General features: G+C 34.4%; 1 protein-coding gene across 1 annotated transcript in view; it reads left to right on the plus strand.

Annotated features, from left to right (window-relative positions):
* The first annotated feature begins 16,481 nt into the window (after positions 1–16,481).
* CCDC102B (coiled-coil domain containing 102B) overlaps positions 16,482–19,483 on the plus strand; it is a 787,870-nt gene continuing 784,868 nt past the window's right edge. The window contains exon 1 of the mRNA XM_027852419.1: positions 16,482–16,557. The gene's annotated coding sequence lies outside the window, so the exon portion shown is untranslated. The remainder of the gene's footprint in view (positions 16,558–19,483) is intronic.

The raw sequence follows: 19,483 nt of genomic DNA on the forward strand, positions 1-19,483 counted from the left end.
TTTTCACTTTGTTATGTACCAGGATCAGTGTTATCCACCATCACTATATGAATATGGTTTCATTAGTGGGAGAGAGGAGCTATACTTTAATTGGATTTACTTCTTGAGTCTACATCAGTAATTTTATGAATATTGACTTATGTTTTGAGAAATGTACAACTTGATCCTATGAGACAAATTAAGTGACACTATTCCTTCTCTCATTCTTTCTTTGCAACCTAAATCTTATGCTTAGTTGGACTTATTCATTGGTATTTTAATTTATAATTCTCAAAGGGTCATAGTATCCCAGAGTTGAGAGAGATCTTAGAGGTCATCTTGTTTATGCATTTGCATGTTTATCTTCTATACAAACTTCTCTTACATGTATTCATACATTGAAGACCTCCAGTATCTGAATACCCTCCCTGCTATTGCATACCATTTCTTTTCTGGGTAGCTCTAATTATGAGGAAATCTTCCTTATAGTTACTTGAAATCTGTCTCCTTATAACTTGTTACAATGGTCTTATGTCTCTCTCTCCCACCACCATCCCTTCCCTAGCCCGGCAACTCAACATCCTTTTCAAGGTTCAATCTTGAGCATTCTTCTCCTCTCTTTACATTTTTACATTCTCTCCTGGTGACCTTATAAGCAACCATGGATTTAATTTTTATCTCTATGCAGATGACTCACAAATCTCTGTGTCTCTCTGTCTCTGTGTCTCTCTCTGTATCTCAGTCACTGTCTCTCTCTCCTCATACACACACACACACACACACACACACACACAGACACACACACACACTTCCTAAATTCTCTCCTATACTTTAGTCCAGTATCACCATCAGTCTATTGGAATCTCCAAGTAGATGTCCAAAGTACTTCTCAAACTCAATATGTCCTAAACAGAACTTAACTTTCTCCCCAAACACTCATTTGCAGGCTTCTCTATTTCTGTTGAAGGCATTATCATTCTTCCCCAGTTTCTCAAATTCACAAACTTGGAATAATTCTTAACTCCTTATTCACTTACCCCACTTATCTAAGAAGTCGCTAAACCTTGCTGTTTCTATTTCTACATTTCTTGACCCCTTTTCTCTATTTACATAGCTACCATTTTAGTTTAGGCCTTTATCACCACTTCCCCAAAGTTACTGCTATAGCGAGAAGGCAATCTCCATGCTTAAAGGCAAAGGTATCTTCAAATTCTAGTCTATCTTTCAAATTTAATTATCTTTTCTCAATTCTCATCCTTGACCTCTGCAACTTTTGACACTGTTGATCTTCTCTTCTCCTTGATACTCTATTCTCTCTAGATTTTGGTGGTACTGCTCTCTTATGGTTCTCTTCCAACCTTTTTTGACCCTTCCTTCTCAATCTCCTTTGCTATATCTTCATCCAGATCACACCCATTATGGTAGGTGTCCATTAGAACTCTTTTCTGGGCCTTCTTCTCTTCTTTCTCTATATTGTTTTACTTGGTGATCTCATTAGCTCTTATGGATTCAAGTATTATATCTATGCAGATGATTCTCAAATCTACTTATCCATCACAAATCTCTTTCCTGAAATTCATCCTCATATTTCCAACTACCTATTGGACATCTTAAACTGGATGTCTAGTAGAAATATTAACTACAACATGTCCAACATTGAACTCAACATCTTTCCCCACAAACTATCCCCTCTTTTTAATTTCCCTATTACTGTATCACTAGTCACTCAGGCTCACAATTTGAGTATCATTCTCAATTCCTCACTTTCTCTCACACCTTGCCCCCCAATAGCCAATCTGTTTCCAATGCCTTTACATTACCTTTATAACATCTATCATATACATCTTCTCTCCTCTGACATTGCCACAACCCCCTGGTATAGGCCCGCATCACCTCACACCTAGACTATGGCAATAACATGCTGGTTCATCTCCCTCCCTCAAGTTATCCTCTTTCCTGCCCCATGTACTACAGCCCATCCTTCACTTAACAATCAAAGTAGTTTCCTAAAATTCAGGTCTGACCATATGACCGCCTTCCCCCTTCCCCCCAATTAATAAGTGACTCTCTGTTACTTCCAGGATCAAATATAAAATCCTTTATCATTCAAAGCCCTTCATAACACCTCCCCACCTCTTCAGTTTTTCTTACCCCTTAATCCCCTCTGTGTTCTCTGTGATCTATTGATGCTGACTGTTGCTGTTCCTCACATAAGAAACTCTGTTTTTCTACTGTGGGGCATTTTTACCAGGTGTCCCCCATACCTGTAATCCTCTCTGAACTCATCTCTGTCTCTTGACTTCCCTGGTTTCTTTCAAGTCCTAGCTAAAATCCCATTTTCCACAAGAAAACTGTTTTGGTTCCTCTTAATTCTAGTGCTTCCTCTGCTGCTTATCTTCAATTTATCCTGTGTATTTATCTTGTTTGTACATAGTTATTTTCATGTTGTTTCCCACATTAGACTGGAATCCTTGTGAGCTGTAACTATTATTTTGTGTTTCTTTGTATCCTCTGTGTTTAGTGCAGTGTGGAACATAGTAGGCACTTTATAACATGCTATTATGTGTTTTAACATAAGCTATGGCATATGCTTTTAAAATAAGTTTTTTGACTTCACTTGACATAACTGCCAAAGTGATTCCTTAAAAAGGGATCTGACCATATAATCCCCCTCCTCAATAAATTACAGTAGTTCTCTATTGCCTATAGAGTAAAATATAAACACCTTTGTTTAGCTTTTAAAGACATTCACAACCTGGCCTCAGTCTATTTTTTTCAACCCTACTATATATCACTTCCACTTTTGCACTCTGTGATTCAGTAAAATGGATCTTTCCACTTTTCTTCACATACGAAACGTGATCTTCTACCTCTGTGCCCTTACACTAGCCATTCTCCATTCCCAGAATACACTCAGTCCTCCTCTTTGCCTCATAGAATTTTCTTTCTAGCTACAGCTTAAACACTATGGGAAGATACCTACGACTGCTAATTCTCTGTCTCCTTAACAACCTCAATTTTTTACTCATTATCTATCTATCTATCTATCTATCTATCTATCTATCTATCTATCTATCTATCTATCTGTCTGTCTGTCTGTCTGTCTGTCTGTCTGTCTGTCTGTCTGTCTGTCAGTCTGTCTATCTGCCTATCTGGCTGTCTGTCTATCTATCTGTTATCTACATACTTGTTTTCTCATTAGAATGCTAACTTTTTGTGAGTACAGATTACTTCATTTGTTGTATTTTTATCCCCAGTGCCTAGCATAGTTCCCGGAACATAGCAGGCTGTTAATGAACGTTTGTGGATATATTTATTCACTGTATAACCCTGGGCACAAGTCACCTAACCTCTCTCAGCCTCAACATATTCATTTATAAAACAGGGATAATAGGATAATAATAGCACTTACACTGCAAGCTTGTAAGGATCAAATAAAAAAAACTATATATACACATATACATACATATATACATATATATGCATATATATAAACACATACACACACACACACACACACATATATATATATATATATACAATAGTGCTGTGGAAACCTTAAGGTATGTTATATGTATGTGTGTGTGTGTTAGATTACTAATATCATCATAATTAGCATAATTAGCACATTAAAAATAAGCATTTATTTCTATAATGACCATTTTGATGAGAAACATAAGTAATGTTGTTAGAAGAAGAATTATGAGTAATAGGACACAACTATTTTGCCTCAGGATAATTCATTACTTTAAAACTGATGAAAGAAAATATCTCTTCCATCCTTTAAAGTACAGTTCCTAGAGTGAGGATTACCATTGTGATTTACATTAAGAAGGCTAACATGTGTGGGGAAGCACACATCCTTTTAGCAAAAGAAGTACCTTCCTGGTTGTGACCCTCCATTAACAAAGAGTTGTACATATAATATCACAGTTGTAGTCAGGGATTACATTCATGTCCATTATCAATTTGTGATTACATCAGATAATGCTTATTATTAAAAACCTAAGTTGGTCTCTTAGCTAATAACAGTAATTGTCAGTTGTTGAAGCCTGGTACATTGAGTTAGTGAAACAACCAATTTCAAATATCTTTTGTATCCCCTGCATCACAGGTATAATATGCAGGTATTCAGTCAATCCTACAATTAGAATTTTTTAGGGATCTTTGAACTCAATCATAAATGAAACTGTTTCCACTTGCAAGGAACTTATATTGTAATAGGGAGACAAGAAGGACATCCACCCATTTATCCATCCATTTATCTATCTATCCATCCATCAATCTATCTATGCACTTATCTCTCTCTCTCTCTGTATATACACACACAATGAATATTAAGAGAAAAATTAAACATAAATACAAAATAGTTGAATGAAAAGTAGTTTGAAAAGGAGAGTACTAAATGTTGAGGGGATATGTTGAACAATTTCTTATTCAGTGAGGAAGTGTTTTGCCAGTTAAAGAGATATTTGTCTATCTGAATATGGTACTTATTTTGGTTTACCTAAGGACCTTATTTCTAATGTTTGTGTTGTTTTGCTTTCCAGGAAGGTTAAACAACCAATCTTACTATTCTGTGTAATCACTTAATTAGAATGGATGTCATTTAAGTATGGTTGGGCAGTTGATTTTTTATGAAACCGTGTGACTCTCAAGTTAGTAGAGTGTTGTAGTTGTTTTCTGTGAAGCTGTTTAATCCTAAGAAACAAGTAAAAAAAAAATAAACCTGAAAAAAAGAATTCTTTGCTAGAAGTAGTCACTAAAGCTAAATCTACAAGATAAGAATACATTTTCTGTATAACAAATGAAGTAAAAAAAAGACTTATTAAGTAATATTGGAAAACATAAATACTTAGACAAATACTTAGAGTTTTCCATTCAGTTTCCATCCACCCACACCAGTGCCTATCCTTTGTCTATATTTACTGCTTCTAAATGCTCTAATAATGTTTTTCCATAGAGATATTTCATGTTGTCTTCTAATTTTTTAGTCTTTTAGTTTTCTTTTATTGTTTCTTGATTTCTCATGAAGTCATTAGCTTTCATTTGCTCAATCTAATTTTTTATTTCTTTTCTTTTTTCTTTTTTTTAACCTTTTTAAAAATATTTATTTAAAAAAATTCCCCAGTTACATGTAAAACAGTTTGTAACATTCATTTTTTATTTTTTTATTTTTAATTATCAACAATCACTTCCATAAGCTTTTGAGTTTTAAATTTTTCTCTGCCTTCCTCCCCACCTCCCTCCCCATGACAGCACGCAATCTGATATAGGCTATACATATATATTCCTATTAAACATATTTTCACATTAGTGATATTGTAAGTAAGGATTAGAACCAGTAGGAGGAACTACCAGAAAGAGGAAACAAAGCACAACAGAAAAAAAAATAGCAAATGGTATACTTCTATCTGCATTCAAACTCCATAGTTCTTTCTTCGGATGTGGATGGCATTTTCCATCATGAGGCCTTTGGAAATGTCTTAGATCCTTGTATTACTGAGAAGGGTTAAGTCTATCAATATTAGTTATCACACAATGTGACTGTTACTGTGTACAACATTCTCTGGTTTCTGCTCATTTCACTCAGCATTAGACTGTATAAGTCTTTCCAAGTTTTTCTGAAGTCAGCCTGTTCATCATTTCTTATAGCACAGTAGTATTCCATTACATTCATATACCACAACTTGTTCAGCCTTTCCTCAATTGATGGACATCCTCTCAATTTCCAATTTTTTGCCACCACAAAAAAAGCTGCTATAAATATCTTTGTACATGTGGGTCACTATGCATTTGCACTATCTCTTTGGAATATAACTGTGGAAGTGCTATTGCTGGGTCAAAGGCTATGCACATTTTTACAGCCCTTCGGGGCCATAGTTCCAAATTGCTCTCTAAAATGGTTGGATGATTTCACAACTCCACCAACAATTCACTAGTGTTCCAATTTCCCCACATCTTCTCCACCGTTTATCATTTTCCTGTTTTGTCATGTTGGCCAATCTGATAGGTATGGTGTGGTACCTCAGAGTTGTTTTGATCTGCATTTCTCTAATCAATAGTTGACTGGGGATGACTGCATTTTTTCATATGACTATAGATGGTTTTAATTTCTTCATCTGAGAACTGCCCGTTCATATCCTTTGACCATTTATCAATTGGAGAATGACTTGTTATCTTATAAATTTGACTTAATTCCCTATATATTTTAGAAATGAGGCCCTAATCAGAGAGACTGGTTGTAAAAGTTCTTTTCCAATTTTCTACCTTCCTTCTAATCTTGGTCGCATTGGCTTTGTGCAAAAACTTTTCAATTTAATGTAATCAAAGTTATCCATTTTGCTTTTTGAAATGTTCTCTATCTCCTGTTTGGTCATGAATTCCTCTGTTCTCCATAAATCTGATAGGTAAACTATTCCTTGCTCTCCCAGTTTGCTTAGAGTATCAGCCTTTATATCTAAATCATGAACCCATTTTGACTTTATTTTGGTATATGGTGTGAGATTTTGGTCTATGCCTAGTTTCTGCCATACTCTTTTCCAGTTTTCTCAGCAGTTTTTGTCAAAGAGTGAGTTCTTATCTCAGAAGCTGGGGTCTTTGGGTTTATCAAATAATAGATTACTATAGTCATTGACTACTGTGTCTTGCGTACTTAACCTATTCCACTGATCCACCACTCTATTTTTTAGCCAGTACCAAGTAGTTTTGATGATTGCTGCTTTATAATACAATTTAAGATATGGAACAGCTAGGCCACCTTCCCCTGCATTTCTTTTCATTAGTTCCCTTGATATTCTGGACCTTTTGTTCTTCCAAATGAATCTTATTATTTTTTTCTAACTATAAAATAATTTTTTGGTAGTTTGGTATGGCACTGAATAAGTAAATTAGCTTAGGTAAAATTGTCACTTTTATAATACTAGCTTGGCCTATCCATGAACAACTGATGCTTTTCCAATTATTTAGATCTGACTTTATTTGTGTGAAAAGTGTTTTGTAATTGTGTTCATATAGTTCCTGGGTTTGTTTCGAGAGGTAGACTCCTACATATTTTATATTGTCTACAGTAACTTTAAATGGAATTCCTCTTTCTATCTCTTGCTGTTGAGCTTTGTTGGTAATATGTAGAAATGCAGATGATTTATGTGGTTTATTTTATAGCCTGCAACTTTGCTAAAGTTGTTTATTATTTCAAGTAGTTTTTTACTTTATTCTCTAGGATTCTCTAAGTATATCATCATGTCATCTGCAAAGAGTCATAGCTTTTGCCTATTGTAATACCTTCAATTTCTTTTTCTTTTCTTATTGCTAAAGCTAACATTTCCAGTATGATATTGAACAAGAATGGTGATAATGGACATCCTTGTTCCACCCCCGATCTTACTGGAAATGCTTCTAGCTTGTCCCCATTTTATATGCTTGCTGAAGGTTTTAGGTAGATGTTATTTATTATTTTAAGGAAGACTCCATTTATTTCTATGCTCTCTAATGTTTTTTTAATAGGAATGGGTGTTGTATTTTGTCAAAATCTTTTTCTGCATCTATTGAGATAATCATGTGGTTTCTGTTAGTTTTGGTGTTGATGTGATCAATTATGCTGATAGTTTTCCAAATATTGAACCAGCCTGCATTCCTGGTATAAATCCTACCTGGTCATAGTGTATTATTCTTGTGATAATTTGCTATAATCTATTTGCTAATATTTTATTTAAAAATTTTGCATCTGTATTCATTAGGGAAATTGGTCTATAGTTTTCTTTCTCTGTTTTGACTCTTCCTGGTTTAGGTATCAGCACCATTTTTGTATCATAAAAAGAATTTGGTAAGACTCCTTCTTCAACTATTTTTCCCAAATAATCTACATAGTACTGGAATTAATTGTCCTTAAAATATTTGATAGAATTCGCTTGTAAATCCATCTAGCCCTGGAGCAATCACAGACTTTTCCTCCTAACCTTCTAAGTTGTTTTTGGCATTTGTGGGTTGAGAAGTCTGGAAACTGCCCCAGCTGCCCATGATTCAGTCCTCTGAGGCCTGCTCCAGGTTCTCTGAGGACTGTTTTGCCTGAATGCCATGATGAACTGTGTTTCTCTCCTAGCCCAGCATGATAGACATTTCTGATCAACCATCCAGGTTGTCTTGGTCTGGAAATTTGTTTCACTCTTTATTTTTGTGGATTTTGATGCTCTAGAATTTGTTTAGAGTCATTTTTTACAAGTATTTGGAGGGGTTTGGGGGAGAGCTCAAGCAAGTCATTGCTTTCACTCCACCATCTTGGCTCTGCCCCTCAATCTAATTTTTAAGGAATTAATTTATTCATTGATCTTTCATACCTCCTTATCCATTTGGCCAATTCTACTTTCTAAGGAGTTTTTTTTCTTCTTCGTGGCTCTTTTTCTATTTGCCTAATTCTGTTTGCTTAGGTATTGTTTCTCCTCATTGGTTTTTGTACCTTTTAGTACCATTTGGCCTATGCTGTTATTTAAGATGTTATTTTCTTCAGTACTTTTTTGTGTCTCTTTTACCAAGCTGTTGACTCTTTCTTCATGATTTTCTTGCATCACTCTCATTTCTCTTCCCATTTTTTTCTCAATTTTCAAAATCCTTTTAGAACCCTTCCAAGGCCTGAGGCCAGTATATCTTTTTCTTTGAGGCTTTGGATATAGTAGCTTTAATTTTGTTATTTTCTTTTGAGTGTGTGTTTTGAGCTTCCTTGTCACCATAGTAACTTTCTATGGTCAGAATTTGTTTCTGTTGTTTGCTCATTTTTCCAACCTATTACTTGACTTTTAACTCTTTCTTAAAGTAGAACTCTGCTTCCAGGGTGGGGGTGTGTGCACTGTCCCAAGTTTCAGAAACTTTGTGCAGCTGTTTTCAGAGATATTCTAGAGACCTGTAAGTTTTCAATTCTTCCAAGGTGGCATGATCTAGGGAGAGGTATTGACTGTTCTCATGACCTGTGCTCTGTCTGTCAGTGACCATGAGCACTCTTTTCTGCCCTGGAACTGTGAGGAGGGTCCTGCTTCACTGCAACTACAAGCTCTGGTGTGCTAATGCTCCTCCTTTCCCTGGACTGCCACCCAGGACTGAGACCTATATCTGAGTATGGGCAGAACAACATAGTCCTGCACCATTTATAGCAAACAGACCCCTATAATCTCCTTCTTACCAGTTGTTCAATACCCTTACCATCTGTGGGCTGAGAACTCTGAAAGCAGCAGTAGCTGCTGCTGATTTAGTGACTCTCAGGCCTGCTCCTGTTTTGCTGGGTCTGGGTCTATGCTCGACTATCTTGACTCTCTCCCAGGTAATACAGACCTTTTTTGCTGCCCTTCTAAGTTGTCTTTGTAGTCTGTGGGCTCAGAGGCTTGGAAACTGCCACTGCTGCCAGTGAATCATTTGTCCCGAGGCCTGCCCCTTGCTAGGGCCCAGTTGGTGCTGGCACAGCCCGCATTGGACTGTACTCCTCTCTCTTAGTGCAATATACCTTTCCTGCTGACCTTCTAAGTTCATTGATATATTTTGTTTTTTAATTACAAATATTTATAGATTCCTTCTACTTTGCAAGAGGTCTCTTGTAACACAGTAAAGCAGTTAAGTAAAATTAATAATACAATGAACTCATCTGAAAATAAGTACAATATTCCCCCATATTTCCCCCATAAATGCAATATTCTCCCATAAGTACAATAGCACCCCCATCTCACTATTTAAAAAATATATCAGAAATCTATTTTCTGCCTTACCCCTCAACACCATTTATCTCATTGGAATAAAAAAAGAAAAGAAAACAAATTTATTGTAACAAATATGTATAGCTAAGAAAAACAAATTCACTCATTGACTGTATGTAAAAATACATATTTTGCATCTTAAATCTGTCACATCTCTGTCATGGATATCATATTTCAGTATCAGTATCATGGAAGTATGAATGGTTATTTTTTATCATAATTCTTCTAGCTTTTAAAGTTATTTTTACAGTGTTATTCTTATTGTATACATTCTTTTGGTTCTGCTAACTTCATTTTTATCAGTTTATGAAAATCCTCAAAATTGTTCATTTTTATACTATTGATGTTATTATATAAATTGTTCTTCTGGATCTGCTTACTTCACTCTGTGTCAGTCAATATGTCTTTCCATATCTTTTCAAAATTATCTGTTTTCTAATTTTTTACAGCATTTTAGTCCTCCATCATAATTATGTACCATAGCATATTCAGACATTTCTCAATTGTTGGACATTTTATTAGTTTCCTTTTTTTTGCTACCACAAAAAGAGCTGCTATAAATATTTTTATTTATAGGACCTTTTCCCTCTTTCTTTGAATCTATTGGATATAGGTCTAACAGTGGTGTTTCTAGCTTAAAGGGTAAATACTGTTTAGTAACTTTTTGCCTATAATTCCAAATTGCTTTCCAGAATAGTTTTACTCATCCACGTGTCCACCAGCATTACATCAATGTGACTGTAACAGACAGTTCCCAAAGGAAGAAATCTAGGCTATCTATAACCATGTGAAAAAATACTCCAAATAATTTACTAATTTGAGACATTCAAATGAAAGTAGTTCTTAGATTACACTCAAATTTTATTATAAAGCATTCATAATAAAAAAATAACTTTGTGCTGGTTAAAAATTAGAAAAAAGTAAATTAATGGAACAGATTAAATAGGGAAGAATCAGAAACAATCAGGTTGTTCGATAAAACTAAGAACACATTTGATAATACTATAATAAAAACATAAACTGCTTGGGGATAAGGATCCCCATTTGATAAAAACTGCTGTGAAAATTAGAACATAGTTTGGAAGAAAATAGATTTAGAACAACATTTTATATGATAGTAAATTTATATGATTATTGACTAAACATAAGATGTCATAACATTTAGAGAAAAAAAATTGAACTTACAACATCAGTAATGTGAAAATATGTTGAATATGAATGTAAATGTATACCCTATATCAGATTGTGTGCCATCTTGGGGAGGGTGGTGGGGAGAAAGGGGAAGAAAAATTTTGAACTCAAAAGCATGTGGAAGTGATTATTGATAAATCAAAGTAAATTAATAAAAAAAATAAAAAAATTAAAAAATTAAAGAGAAGCATAGTTGGTACTGTCTAAAATATGGCTAGGCAGAGAATATTGAATTAAGTAAGGAAGAAAGGAGATAATTCAATTTAATAAACATTAAGTGCTTACTATGTGCTTGGCACTGTGCCAAGTGTCAAGGATACAAAGAAAGGCAAAAGACAGTCCATGCCCTCAAGGAGTTTACAATCTAATGGGGGAGACAATATGCAAAAAAAAACCAGAAAAAATTATAACAAGTTTCTTTGAGAAAGGCCTCATTTCTCAATTATATAGAGAACATAGTCAAATTTATAAGAATACAAGTCATTCCCCAATTGATAAATGGTCAAAGAATATGAACAGGTGACTTTTTGATGAAGAAATCAAAGCTATCTATATTCATAAGAAAAGATGCTCGATTAGAGAAATGCAAATTAAAACAACTCTGAGGTACCACCTCACACCTATCAAATCAGCTAATATGACAGAAAGGGAAAATGATAAATATTTGAGGTAATATGGGAAAATTGGGACACCATTGCACTGTTGGTGGAGTTGTGAATTGATCCAACCATTTGGGAGAGCAATTTGGAACTATGTGCAAAGGGCTATTAAACTGCGCACACCCTTTGATCCGGCAATACCACTAATAGGTCTGTATCTAAAAGAGATTTTATAAAAAGAAAAAAGGACTTACATGTACAAAGATATTGGTGGCAGCTCTTTTTATGGTGGCAAAGAATTGTAAATTGAGGCAATGCCCATCAATTGGGGGATGACTGAACAAGTTGTGTCTTATGATTGTGTTAGGAATAATATTGCGATATAAGAAATGATGAGCAGGATGCTTTCAAAAAAACCTGGAAAGACTTTCATGAACTGATGCACAATGAAGTGAGCAAAATAAGAACATTGTACATAGTAACAGCAATATTGTGTCAATAACTATGAATGAGTTAGCTACTCTCAGCAATACTAAGATCCAAGACAATTCTGAAGGACTTATGATGGAAGATGTCATCTATCTCCAGAGAAAGAACTGATGGAGTCTGAATGTATATTGAAGCATATTATATCAAAGCATACTTTATTTGTGTTTTTTTTGTCTGTGTTTTCTTTTACAATGTGACTAATATGGAAATATGTTTTTCATGACTTGACATGTATAACCCATAACAAATTGCCTATTATCTCATAGAGAGAGGAGGGGAGGAAGGAAGGATGGGAGAGTATTTGGAATTCAAAATTTTAAAAAAAGTTAAAATTATTTTTGCAATGTAATTGGAAAAAATAACATATTAGACAAATAAAAAAGATAATAACAAATCACTAATAATAATAGGAATGAAAATCAAAGAGTTTTAAGAGTTAAATGTACAGCTGGCAAACAGGAAAAGATAACAAAAGATGGAAGGTCTAAAAAAAGACAGGCGCACTAAAGTAAAGTTTATATTTGATGTTACCTTTCTGGAAACCAATCAGGAATTACACTAAAAAATGATTAAAGTGTTCATATATGCTTTGGCCCATTTACCGCACCATGAAGAGCATATACCAGGGAAGTTGAAGCATGACTATGGGTCACTTGTATACCAAATAGGCTGCAGCAGCATTTATTGTAGAAAGAAAGAATTAGAAACAAAGGGGATGCTCATAGATTGGGCTTGGCACAAATTAACACTTAATAAATCCTTGGAGAGGTGGGGGACTATGAATGTTCAATGTTCCACATAATGCTAGATATTGTTGGTATGTTGATTGGTTTGGCTAAACTACTTTTTTTTCTCTTTGCTTTTTTTAAATGTTTGTTACAATGTGTGGTTTACTGAGTAGGGGAGGGTGAGTAATATATTCAGAAACAGAGTTAATGTTAAAGACAAAAGCCATCAATAGAAATAACTTTTGAAAAATTAGGTGCGTTTTGTGGGCTTAATGATTATATGGTCCATTTTGAATTCATTCATTCATCACACATCTTTTTAGTGCTTATAATTGCAGCTAATATTTATATAGCATTTCACAATTTACAATATATACATCCCTTACAATAACCTTGAAAAGAAGGTTCTGTAAATATAATTAGCTCCATTTTATAGATCAGGAAACTGAACCTTAGAGTGGATATTTGGTTTGCTCAAGTCTATGAAACAATTTAATGTTGGAGCTGGGATTTAAAATCAGGTCACCTAACTAAGTCTGGTGCTGTTTCTACTGTACAGTGTTTTTCAAAGAGGAATGTTTAAAGTTAAATAAGACATGGTCCCTGAACTCAAGCATCTAATACTCTACTAGGAAAGATAATTAATGACTGCATACATGAGGAACAAAGTGCTATGAAATCACAGAAATGCACGTATGAGCCTGTAGATTTGGCTATTTGGGAAAACTTATTAGAAGAGAAAACAATTGATTGAAGTCTTGAAAGACAGTAATGATTTTTAACAGGCAGAAGTGATAGAGAATTAACATTTTTCAGGTACACTGGTAAGAATGTGATATAGTAGCAATAGGAAATAAACTAGCAACAGAAATCTCCCAGAATTTTCTGCCTTTAAGATGTTAGAATTCATTCAACATAGAAGTGACTGCTTCATATGTGTTCATTTTTTGTAGTAAGTTAGCAGTTCTGAAACATCAAAGACAGAGTTGATGGCACAATTGTTAAGGGCTTGAAGTATACTTTCATGGTAGATGTTTGTACTGCCACAATCAAAAGTCATTGATATCCTTTCCTTACTCAGATTATATTGCAGGGCATTATCACATTAATTGATTTCTCCTTTTCCTATCAGTCACTATTTTAAAGCAGTTTTTTTTCTAAAATTTTTTTGCTCCTCAAAGATATTTTATTTAAATTATGTAAAAAAGCTGAAGAACTCATGGCCTCCCTTAGCTCTAAATATATGATCCTAGTGGACACTACTTCCGATGAGAAAGACAGGGGGAGAGAGAGAGAGAGAGAGAGAGAGAGAGAGAGAGAGAGAGAGAGAGATAGAGATAGAGAGAATGATATAGACAGATAGACAGAATTTTAAGGTCACATGACTAACAAAATGGAGGAGCAAACATTATCCCTGATTCTCATGAACTCTCAAACCCCTCAAAAAATAGGAATTATGAGTTAGAGAGGACGCCCAGAACGCAGATGAGGTAAAAACTCGGTGAATTAAATCTGAAAAGTTCTAGCTGCTAACAGATGTTCAGTTAGCATACTCTCCCCACCCACCCTCTAGTAGCAGGGTTGTACAAGACAACCAACAGGCTTGCAGCAGAACTAAGTTATATATCCTCCCCACTTCATGTTCTTTCACAGTTTTAGAGATCCAAACTGCAGAAAGTTCCTCAGGCTGTGCTAATTTGTGGCAGTGCTCTCTGCTATAACATAGCTTGGCCAGAGAATGATTGAACAGAGGGAATGTAGCAGGATGTTTAGCTATGTGGCATTCCACTAAACCTGAGAGAAAAATCTTAGTATCCACCTAGATCGAATTTTGTCCCCCTAGAAATCACCTGGGGCTAAGACTGAGGGAAGAGACTGAGACACTTTGAGATCATGAGACTCAGTGATCCAGACCCCAGGGAAACTGCCATCAAACAGGAGGGAGTCAGAAAGTGAACAATAGGGGAAAATAAGGAGGAAAAAAGACTTAAATTACAAAAGATTTTTGGAGGAGAAAACTCAGTTAAAAATCTTGAGCATAAGCAAATAAACCAAGAGAGAAGATATTATTAGAAAAACATATATAGTCTTTAGAGCACATAAAATGTTTCAGGCTTCTATGAATAGATATTGCAAGACAAAGGAAAATGAGTCAACACCTGATGAAGTAGGCGACCCTGTGGATTCCCAAGAAGGCATGGAGCCACAATAAGATGTCCATAAATGGTTTAAAAGATAAATAAAAATTGTAAAAGATGAATTTATGTCCTATACAGCAAAAATAATTAACAGAATAGAAAAACTTGAATTAAAGTGGCAAATATCATCAAAGAAAGTAAAGAGTGGATAACTGATTGGGAATATAACTACATGAATGTGAAAGGCAGTCTAGAAGAAAAGCAATAGCATTAAAATAATGCTATTGTTTAAATTAAAATAAAGTATGACCTCTTTATAAGAAAATATTGATCTGGAAGATAGGGTGTATAGTGACAACTAAAGGTTTGTAGGGCTCCCAGCAGAACACAAGTCAAAAAGCCTATTCTGCTGCTAGAAAAAAAAGGGAAAGGGAAGAGAAGAGAAGGGAGGGAAAGGAAGAGAAGGGAAGGATGATAAAGATTCTGAAAAGAAAAAATTGATTTTTCCTTTTGTTCTTAGAGTGATTGTGAGTTTTCTTACTTGTTTGTTCTTGAGTCTGTGATACTCATGTCCAGTAGTATCTAATTCTGGCTTTCCATACAACAAGAATCTTGTAGCTATTTTCTTTCTCAACTTTTCATATGACTAGGAGAGTGTTATTAGTAGCCTAAAATGTATAGGAGTGATTTCTATGGGGTATGTCTCTGATTTGAATTATTGGACTATGCTCTGCTCCTGCCAGAGGATATAGATAACTATAACATTGTTTAATAACAAGAATTAATCCCCTAAACCAAAGAGACAGAAAATACAAATAATTGAAGGAAATTTCTTCTTTCCTGTTATATGACATTTTTGTCATTTAGTTTTCCTCTGGACAATTTGAAATGTACTTTGAAGTACTGTTTGTTTGTTTTTTACTTGCATCCCTAAAGGGATAAAACATCACCATTCCCTCAGTGGATCTTGACAGCTGAGTCATGTCAATGGAAAGTCACTCAGATAAAGCACTGGGAGTCAGGGCCAAAATCCTCTCACTGGGGGGTCCTTGACTTGGAAACTCAGAATTCTTGTCATTCTGACTGAGATAAATCACAGATCAAGATCTGTGATTTATTTACCAAAGCATTTCTTTGAATTTACTGAGTTTCTTTTGCAAAATGAGTCACAGTGACATATTGAATATCTGCATATTTTTCTATTGTTAATTATTATGACCTATAACATAAAATGTTTATCCCTTGCTTTTGCAGATTAGTTCATTAATAGTTTTTTTTGACATTTTAGTGCATTTAAAAAAGTGACTGGTTGAATATGATGACATGAAAATAAGTAGAAAACTTGCTAATAAAAAACTATGTTTATATTTCCTGGTATATTCATAGCATATAGTTTCAAAAGATTGGGAAGGAAACCTTAGGAAACTCATGTTTAGTTTGGGGACAGTAGAAAAAGATTTTTATTTTGGTTAGCTAAGTTGAAATCCAAAGAGTGTGCTGTGGTATTGGCTTTGATAAAGCTTCACAACCAATGGGAATCCTTTTTGAGTTAGTGTGGAGTGGCCTTAATGCTGGATATAATCCTGTTGGCCAAGACCCCAGAGCTGTACAGATGAGGAAAGGATGCAGGAAATTCAGTTGTTTACACATGTGTCTGTAACACTGAGAAGCAAGAGCAGCCCAGCAAGCCCAGAGGGTAAGAGTGTTTAATAACCTTGTGGTTTTTCTATTAAATTTTTATACTTTCCTGCTGGGGTAGAGCATGGGTTGTTCTCTGAGCAAGGGAAAAAGTAGTTGGTTATAAGACACAGAGCAACACTACTGTGGGTCTGTGAAACAGAAGAAACAGATGTATTTGGAGTTTCTTGTTAAGTTGGATGTATTTTTTCCCTTCCTTTTCATTTTTCCACCATTGATACTATTTATCTTGACAGCATATATATTTCATGTGTTTAAAATATTTGTATAGTTATCATAACCAGGTAATGGTTTAGCATGCTAATATAGATAGTAACTGAAGATATTCTTTTACAAACTTCGGTAGTAAAAGATGAACATGAATTATCAGAAATGTTGGCTACATTTTATGCTATAAGAAGAAAAAAGATGATATTGCTTTTGCACACTGTATTTTCCTATCAAAACTATAGATTTATGCTTCATACACTTATGGTCCTTTGGAAATGACTGGTGCTTTTGTTGAATTCCTGTAATTGTTAACAGGAAGTTGTGTGATCAGAAGAGATGTGTCACATTTCAGAGCTACCACAAGTGATCTGAATTTCCTTATGTAAAATACAGAATTCCATTGTGGAAGAGAGAGGGACAGAGAATAAAGGTCAATGCATGCATACACGAAGGAAATGGAAAATATAACTACACAAAGGGGTAATGCTATGTCCAAACAAACAAAAATTCTTTCTTTGACAAATAGAATGATTTAGTTTATCTGTTAATTTAAAAAATGTCATAATTTTGATTACCTGTGAATGTAAAATAGGTCTGTCAAACAGAAAGGAAATTCCTAAAATCATGATTATTTCTTGAAAAATGTAAGTAACAGATGGCTTTCAAAAACTTAATCCTCCTATTTTATCTCTCTAGCCACTCTTACACCAACTCTGAATTTTTCACCTCTCTAAATCAGCTCACATATCAGATTTTATATTCTTTCTTTGGGGGCAGGACATTGCAAATTCAAGTTTAAATCTTGATGAACATATCAGAATTCAAAGGATTAGATCAAAGGAATGTTAATCCCAGGATAGCTGCTTTAGAACATAGTAGAAGAGAGTCTTTTTGACATAAGTAAATCAACCTATTTTTATAGTCATCAGGAGATCTTAAACTGTTTGGAAAAAATATTCCCATACTATTATTCTTAACCATATATTTTCAATGGCAATATTAAATTTAAGAGAATATCCTGAGAAGATTATAATATAACACCAATGCAGTTCTCCTATATGCCTTTATACTGTTGATTGGAAAATAAAAAAAATGTATATAGAGGAATTTCAGGGGAAGAAAATCCATCACTCACTTAAAATTATTTATTTCCAAACATGTCTAGAGATTGTCCAGCTGTGTAATAGCAGAACATTTCATTGAATGTATTTTTTACTTTCTCTGTAAATATTGGCTGGATTCAGTAATTATCAGATCATTGAGCCATACATTTTTGGTTCCTGAGATGAGGTTGTTATTCAAACATTCTTTAGGGTATTTATATAGGGCGTTTAGGTTGTTTTTAGAACCCCCAAAAGGACAATAGTTACATTATCCACAATTACGCAATACAAGCATGGATCTACTCTTTATATAAGAGCTTGGGATTTTCCATGTAGATGTCACTGTGTCAGTTGAATTCTGCATTTAATTTTTCAGTAGTTTCCAAAGAAGGACAAAGACATATATGGGTTGGTATACTGGTTCCACTGGGGACAAACTATATCTTCTATTTCTCATTTAACTTCTTTTAAGCAGGGATTATTTTGTTTTCAGATTCACATCAGTTATCTCTGCAAACATTCACACTGTCTTTTCTCCCCTTCAACTCCTTAAAAAAAGTTTTATTTTGTTATTCTGAACTCAACAAATATATATACGTCCCTATACAAAGAATAGAAAAAGAGGACTATACATGAAACTGAAATATATAATCTTATTATATACAACTTTTTAAAAGTGCTCAATTCAGCACATTAGTTTCAAAGCTGCTTTGCTTGCCTGCATTGCCTTATGAACTTTTTTCTCATCTCCTCTGTGCCTTTTCTTTAAGGCTTTATTGGTGTCCTTTCTTTTTTTTTTTTAGAGTGGGGTGGATCAGGAAAAGAGAGGTCCAAATACTTCTCCATCTCCCAAAAAGCAACCTCTCCCTTTAATAAGTTAGTATGATCAAGTAAAACAAATCTACCCATTGATCATGCCTGAAAATTTATGTGACATTCTTATACCTCTAGTCCATAACCTCTCCTTCCAGAGTTGAAAGTTTATGGAAAGAAAGTTCTCAAAAGAACTATTAGAATCCCTAATTTGCTTCCTAAAATAGTACCAAAGACAAAGGGAGTACATTTCTAGGAATGTGGGATGGATCTGAATAAATGAATTGAGAGAGGTAGCATGCCAAGATAGCAGAGTAATCTATAGCCTCCCTAAGCAAGAGACCAAGAGAGTGATGTGGTAATATCTATATTATTAGGATGATTATTTTTGCAGTGTGAAAGATGAGTTTGGAAAGGGAGAGACCAGAGGAAAGATTAATTAGAAGGCCATTAAAATAGCCAAGGGAAATGGTAATAAGGGTTTAACTAGGGGATTGGTATAAAAATTGCTTTGAAAATAGAATATAGAGTATATGTACATATCAGATGTTATGAAGATGAGGGATATAATAAAGACTTTCCTTATAAGTTCATATATATATATAATAAGTTATAAAATACACACATATTTAGAATCATGGATTCACAGAAATCATGGTTTAGAAGAGACTTTAAATTCAGTCTAATGTTCTCATTTTGTGAAAGGACGCCTAGTATAGTGGAGAGAATGCTAGACTTGTGATCATGAAACATCACTTTGCAATCTGGCTCTGCCACTTGTGAACTGGACAATCATAA

The sequence above is a fragment of the Vombatus ursinus genome, unplaced genomic scaffold, assembly GCF_900497805.2.
Source record: "Vombatus ursinus unplaced genomic scaffold, bare-nosed wombat genome assembly UNPS02009573.1, whole genome shotgun sequence".
Lineage (NCBI taxonomy): Eukaryota > Metazoa > Chordata > Mammalia > Diprotodontia > Vombatidae > Vombatus > Vombatus ursinus.